Consider the following 7,351-nt stretch of genomic DNA (forward strand, 5'->3'; position numbering starts at 1 on the left):
ATACATGTAATATAATAAACATATTTAATGCATATTTCACTCTACCACAAAGACATTAATTTGTAAACATTAATGAACAGATTATTGTATTCTACGTCTATAAGTTTAATGGGGATGCCCCCCCCCCCCCCTTTCCAGATTGTTTTTTCAAAATAGTCTTTTATCTGAAATTCTTATTTGGGAGAGCATTACAAATAATATTGAAAATTGACAATAAGAGCAAAATATAGAGGGAGATACAGTAAATATCCATTCACTGATTTGTAGTAAATACAATAAAAAAAGTCTATTTTTTCAGTCAGCTGCAACAAACAGGATTAAGGCCACGTACATGTATATATTATCTATTTCCATCCCTGCCCGCCCCTCTAAATATCCAACAATGCAGTTTGTTTTTTATTTCAATTTTTAAAAATAAGTTAAGAAAAAAATCGGACAAAGTATATACATAAATGAACAAAATAAGGTTCAACATATTTTAAAAGCATTATATGATAATAATGTGTGAAGTGCGCGGGATATCATCTAGTCACATTTAAAATTTTAGAGAGCATTGTCTCGATTTTGGTAAAAAATTATGGTAACAATGCTTCTGGAGGGCATTTTTAATATGCAACGAATACTTGAGTGTCATTCGTTGAGTTTTAAGCGAGTTACAGAGCTAACAGATTCTTTGCTATGTAAACAAAGATTTTGCAATGTTTGTTTCAAGTATATATATATATATATATATATATATATATATATATATATATATATATATATATATATATATATATAAATATGTGTGTGTGTGTGTGTGTGTGTTATGTTAAGTTATGTTATGTCCTAACTAGGACAAAGTTTTCTAACACTCAAAGTTGTCAAGCATTGATTTTAAGTCTTTTGTACTTACAAGGGCGTGGTCTTATTTTAGAAACCATAGGATATATAGGGAAAATACTGTTGTAACCCCAGCATTAGGAGTACATGTATATTGACCAAAACCATTAGTTATGAATATCACAGTCAATGTGGAAAGCTAGAAGGTGCTGGAAAATGTTTTTATAAACCGTGTTTCAAAGTAAAACAATTGCGAGCTAACTAGATGTCAAGTGGCAGAGAATCATTTTTAATGATAGAGAAGATAAGAGACAAAGTATGAATATTTTGTCTGCCTTGGCTTGCAGATAGTTTAACCAAACATAATAAATAATGCATTATATCATAGTATAGTTGTTGTATCATAATGGTAAAAAATGTCCTCCTGCAGTTCACACAAGGAATCGACAGGAAGTGAATTATCAGAGGAAAAAAAATCTTAATTACAAATTAAGGATAACTCTAGATAGTGAAAGAAAGGACAATTATTTGATGAAGAGAAATAACTCTTTGAAAACGTTTAACTTTAGAAAACAAAATATACAAAAATGCTGACAAACATTACAAATATTCAGAAATATATATATGCTAGTATTTTATGCTTTTAAAATAAAGTATTCTCCTGTCATATGGAATAGAGTATTAAACATTGATTACTGCATTAGAGATTTAGCAGTCGATAACTGGTCAATGTTTGTAATCGTTAAAATATTTCTCTAAGTTCCATTGACAGCCTATAATATGTGGAGAAGGTGTGACTGACTTTGAAGTATTTAATTACCGACCCATGTACTTCTAAATTTCAATCATCTAAAATGACGGTTAAAGAATAATTGAATTGCTTCTTTTGAAAGTTTTTTTGGACGTTGCAGGGTCTGACTATAAAAAATGATTGTTTCAAAAACTTGGATATTCGTTTTTTCAAGTGGTCAAATGTATGTTTTCTTTATGACAATAAATGAAGTGTATTAAAAACATTTGTTACCTCACGGCTGTGTCTTATGAACTATAAATGTGCGTTAATCTGTGAGAGAAATTGTTATAGTAGTAAATCTATTGTGAATATTCGTCCTGTGGAATGTTTCGTATAGAAAAGTAAAAGAGGTTTGTGCAACACTAAATTGCGGTGTGATTAGTCTGCCGTTCTTAATATGAACTTTCCGTGATACCCTGTTCACAACTTCAACCATTAAGTAGCAGTCAATTTACCATAAATAGGGGAATTATGGCGGTAGTTAGCATATATGTGTTTCTGGACCTCAGTCCTGTTGTTGCTATTCAATAGTACATGTAATCCAGATTCCTTTGCTATTTAGGCAACACTGTGATAAAATATATGAAGAAAAGTATGTTATGTCAAAGTGGTTTAGTGCCTTAATTATTCCACTGTATCAATATCAGAAAGTTTGCTTGTAAATGAATACTCTTCAAATTAAAATGAAAAACCAAACATGAATGCGATAAATTTGTAGTTATGAAATATATGAAAAGGTTATAAATGAGATGGGTTTTTTTTTGCCATGAGGTTATAGTTTAGGAAAGTCTACAAATAGCCTTAATCTTTAAAGTCTCAAATATGAAATAAACTGAACCACACAGTGATTATGTGTTCATTTTTATGTTATAGTGTCCTTTCTTTATTACAGTAAATGATCTTTTGACATTTAAAATAAGGAAAGTTTGTATTTATTTGGTGTAACATTTTTTTTTACATAATGGCGCTAGATGTTGTCTAAGTCTTCTAATCTTTATATGGTTATATATAGTTATGTGCTTAGAACCCTACAATACACCCCAACCTCAACCATCACTACAAGAGAAAAATAGTTTGCAATAGACTTACATGTAAGATCATTAAGATAACTTATCTTTTTTCCCATAAGTCAAAACAGGCTATTATTAGTGAATTGTATACTTGATATTGAATCAGCTTTTATGTTATTTTTATTGAAAGTGTTGCCAAAGAAGAGATTTGTTTTGAGTGAAACCTAAGTGAGATCTGTTGCAAATGCGTTTGATAAAAGCACTTCTTTTATTCATTAGTCTAGCGTAACACAAAAAGATTTTTTGTAAACAAGGCGACCGATGTTGAATAGCAGATTTTCCCCCTTAGTAGACCCCCCCCCCCCCCGGAAAATAGATATATCCATTTTCCAGGGAGAGGGAGATGGCTAGGGAGAAAAGCTCTATATAACATTGGAAAAATAAATACCGTGGCATTATCAACATTAAAACAGACTGTTTGGATGACGAAGATATTCAATAGAACGAAAAAAAAAAACAATCTAGATCATAATCGTGTTTTCTTTCAAGGCTAATAGGCATTTTTTTCAAAATCTATTTTTTGATTCGAGGTTTTTTTTTCAGAAAACAAAACATCTCATGGCTATGTTTTCGGGCAGCATTTTTTATACACGCACCCTGAAAGACATATTGAAATACTCGATGCAATTTAACATTCGTATATTTTCATGGTTAAAACATCGGTGCTTATATGCCATATGATACTATAAAACCTCCTTTCTCAGTTATTAAGTAGGGATCCGGCTTGGCTAAAACTCAGTCATACCTTGTAATGTTCAGTTATGTATTTCCATATTCCATATTACGCCTTTATTGTATGATGGTGAAGGAGTTGCCCTTGGGAAATAGGATTTCTCTAAGGGGAAAAAATCTGTAAGTAAAATTAAATTGTTCTATAATTTGATAAAGTTTTAGAGTCGACCACTTGATTACATCGTATGCTTATCATCATTCTTTTTCCCACGCGAGGTATGAACATTCACAGGTGTCCAAAAAGGATGTGATGTGTAACAAACATGACGATGACGAAGAATTATGAAGTTTTATTGCCTACACACCGTGATCTGGAACCAATCAGAAAACGCGTTTTATAGAATTTTTATGATGAGGTTTGTTAAAAAATTTTATGTAGCGGTGACGAAACATTATGAGAATGATTGATCGATACTGCCAAAAGCTGTTTCACAATAAGAAATGCATTTATGTTAATTATGCGAAATATGAATTACATGCATTGATCCAAGTTATGATGAATTCAAAACAAAAAAAGACATTTATTTCTGGTAGGCAGACAAATCAGTCAATGCAACGTGGCTTAAACGACGGGTCCAATATGCCATTTTTTTAAATTTTTTTTTATATTTAACTTTTCACTTTCACAACACATATATGTACATACATGACATATCTTGTACATATGTTTATATAATCATCTTGAAAAGCTTCTAACTATCTGATTATTGTATATCATATAGTTTTTATGTAGTGAAAGTAAATTTTAGGAGAGAGAGAGAGAGAAAAAGAGAGAGAGAGGATTTGGGCATTGTTCACATATGGAAATATAAAACATAAACCATATTCATGTGATAGATCCCTGCTCTACAGGGATAACTAAGGGAGGAAAAAGGATAAAACACAAAAAAAAAAAAAAAACACATGTTCAAAACAAGATTGAGATGAGACACAATAGAGACAATTAAACTATATATAATGCAGTGCTACAGCTTATCACATATTTTTTTAAAACTCTTTATATCTACAATTTTTCATTAGCATATATTTTTCAGTCAAGAGCCTTTCTATTATAACATTTTTTAATCCATGTATATTTGGATTTGTATTACTTTTGTATTTACAGGAAGAAATATATTGCTTCACAATAAGAACTATCAAGTTGAAAAATCAATAAATATCTCTATTTTTATATTTTCCAAAGAGAACTGATTGTTTATCAAATGTTATTAACAAATCAAAATGTCGCAAGATCCAGTCTTCAACAGCAGACCATAATTCTTTTACAATAGTACACTCATTGAATAAATGCCCAATACTCTCTTCATCTCCTTTACAGAAAGTGCATACAGGAGACTCTGCTTTTTTTATTTTGAAAAAATATTTATTTGTGGGAACAATCCTATGAAGATTTGGGAACTGTAACCAATGTAGTTTTGATTCTTGTGTAGTTTTAAAGGGGAGTTCAAAAATTTTGTTCCAGGTTTCTTGTGCATAATCATGACCCTTTTCTCTCCATTTTGGTATAGATGTACATGTTTCTCTCTTTTTATCTTATAATAAGTTGTACATAGGTTTGCAGCCTTTACAATTATTATTAAACAATAGGATATGATTAGGGATAACAGGTACATATATGCCATTTCTCATTGAATTTGAAATCACAAAATTTTACCAAAATCAATAGCATCAAAACTTACGACATTTCTACACTTTAAACAATCAGTCCCCACGGTAAATTAAAGTCCAGGATGCTTGATGACATCATTGATAACTGGGTTTATTTTCAATAAAAATGGATCTCGTTATTTTTATCATCTTGTTATCGGTCATTAACAAAACTATTTGTTTTTGTTAAAAACCATTTGGATTGTGTATACAACTACTCTGAAGATGATATATAAAAGATGTTTGGGTTTCTGATTGACAACAACGAAGTAGTTTTTGGAAATCGGGTCTTTTAACAATCAGTTGGAATTCCCGTGGTAGCAATTGCGCTCCATTGTTAGCAGACATATTTCTATATTCATATAAAGCAGAATTAAAGACATACATGAAAAAAGAAATAACTCGCTGTGACTTTCAAATCGACATTTAGGTATATCGAAGACGCATTATCAATTACCAAGTTACTGCCATTCTTACGTCGACTCGATGTATCCCAGTGAACTTGAAATAAAAGATACCACAGAGTCTAGGTCATCTGTTTCATATTAAGATATATTACTAGAAAAAGATATTAAATAAACTGTAACCTGTGACCATCCACTAAGCGAGTTCTGCTCCGTTTTCTTTAATAAAAAATTAAATAGAAATGTATATGGTGTTTCTTTGTGTGTCCTGCATTTATAAATAATATAAATAAAAAAGGCCAGACAGAGTTACCACATCATTATTTCGGCCAGAGAATATAGTTTAGTAAGACAAAAACTGATAATTGATGACAATTAAGTCGCAGAACCATCCATAATAAGGTAATAATGATGAGCGTTCAGGAAAGGTCGCTCTGTGATATTGGCCTAAATATATATAATAACCACGAAAGTGGCATATATAGAGGGAGATAGATGACAATTTCGCCAAACGATGTAAAGGATTACAAGTGCAGCTTCCTCAGAAACCATGCTGTTGTCGACAGTAAACAAATATCACGACTTTTCGAACAACAGACAATTGTGCTCTTTAAATGTTATCAAGGAATACGATTCACCGAAACTCGCGAGGTCTAGAATAAGTGGCAACATGGAGAAAAGTTGTTCAGAAGAAAAAACGAAAACCACTTCAAACAGAAAACCAAGAATTCCATCAGAAGAAAAATACATCACAAGTTCAGAAAGTTCTAAGAAATCGTCCAAACAATCTGGAAAATCGAACCCCAAACGGGTGACGCAGAGGTCGCTTTCCTCTTTCGATTCATCTCAAGTGCTGCGTATGAATGGTTCACGTGATCAAAGACGGTGTTCAAACTCTAACACTCATTATTTAATTGAGTACAGAAAACGCCAACGACAAATGTCAGTATGATATCATGACAATTGTTTATGAAGACTGTTCCTGGTTATTAGTGTAGATACTTAAGAGATATCTATAAATGGAAAAGATTATTAAACTACCGTATTTTTCGATGTGTTGGTTGCTGGAAGATGTGTTTTAAGATACTCAAACGTTGGCGTCTTTTACACACTACTTTGTTTTCGTTTTTAAGGATGTTGTTTACTCAGGGTTTGATTTCTCAAATCCGGATTGTGAAAAAGTTCAATTTCATGAGTAAAACTTGTTTTAAATACAAAAAGTATTTATGAAATGAATAACAATAGATAATTTTACTAAATTATGGAATTAGGCTCTGACAACATTTGACTTTTAGCGAAACAGAGGAAATTCGGACTAAATTTTTCAGATTTTGTTTTCTACTGAAATATTTTTGGTAGTACTATAATATTTAAATTTAAGATTTTATTTGTTAGTCAGCATAATTTTGCATATTTTCTGTTGGTTCACACTACAAAAATATTTAAAAATGCTTAAAAATGATTAAAGACACCATATCTCAAAATTTTGATCATTGACCACATATAAATTTCATGCCAGCAGAGAAAGGTCAATATACTTAGTTTAATACTATTAATGTTTTAGCATTATCATCATTCAGTTTTATTGTTATATTGAATAAAAAATGGGTAGTAATTTGAAAACTGATAGAGGAATTCGGACTAGAATATCTATAAAAATTGTGAATGAAAACTTAATGCTTTGTATGTATGTAATGTCACTACCATTCATTAACTGTATTTCATTTGTTAAAGAGTAAAGCAATTTGTATTATTTTCACAATTAAGAAAGTCTCAATCATAGTGTAAAATTTTTATGGATTTTTCTTAAATTTTCAAAAAATATTCAATGGCCATTAACTCAAAAAGTAGGTCATTGACCTTCTTTTTTGAAAGTGACGAAT

Source organism: Crassostrea angulata, chromosome 8 (genome assembly GCF_025612915.1).
Source record: "Crassostrea angulata isolate pt1a10 chromosome 8, ASM2561291v2, whole genome shotgun sequence".
In the NCBI taxonomy this organism is placed as follows: Eukaryota; Metazoa; Mollusca; class Bivalvia; order Ostreida; family Ostreidae; genus Magallana; species Magallana angulata.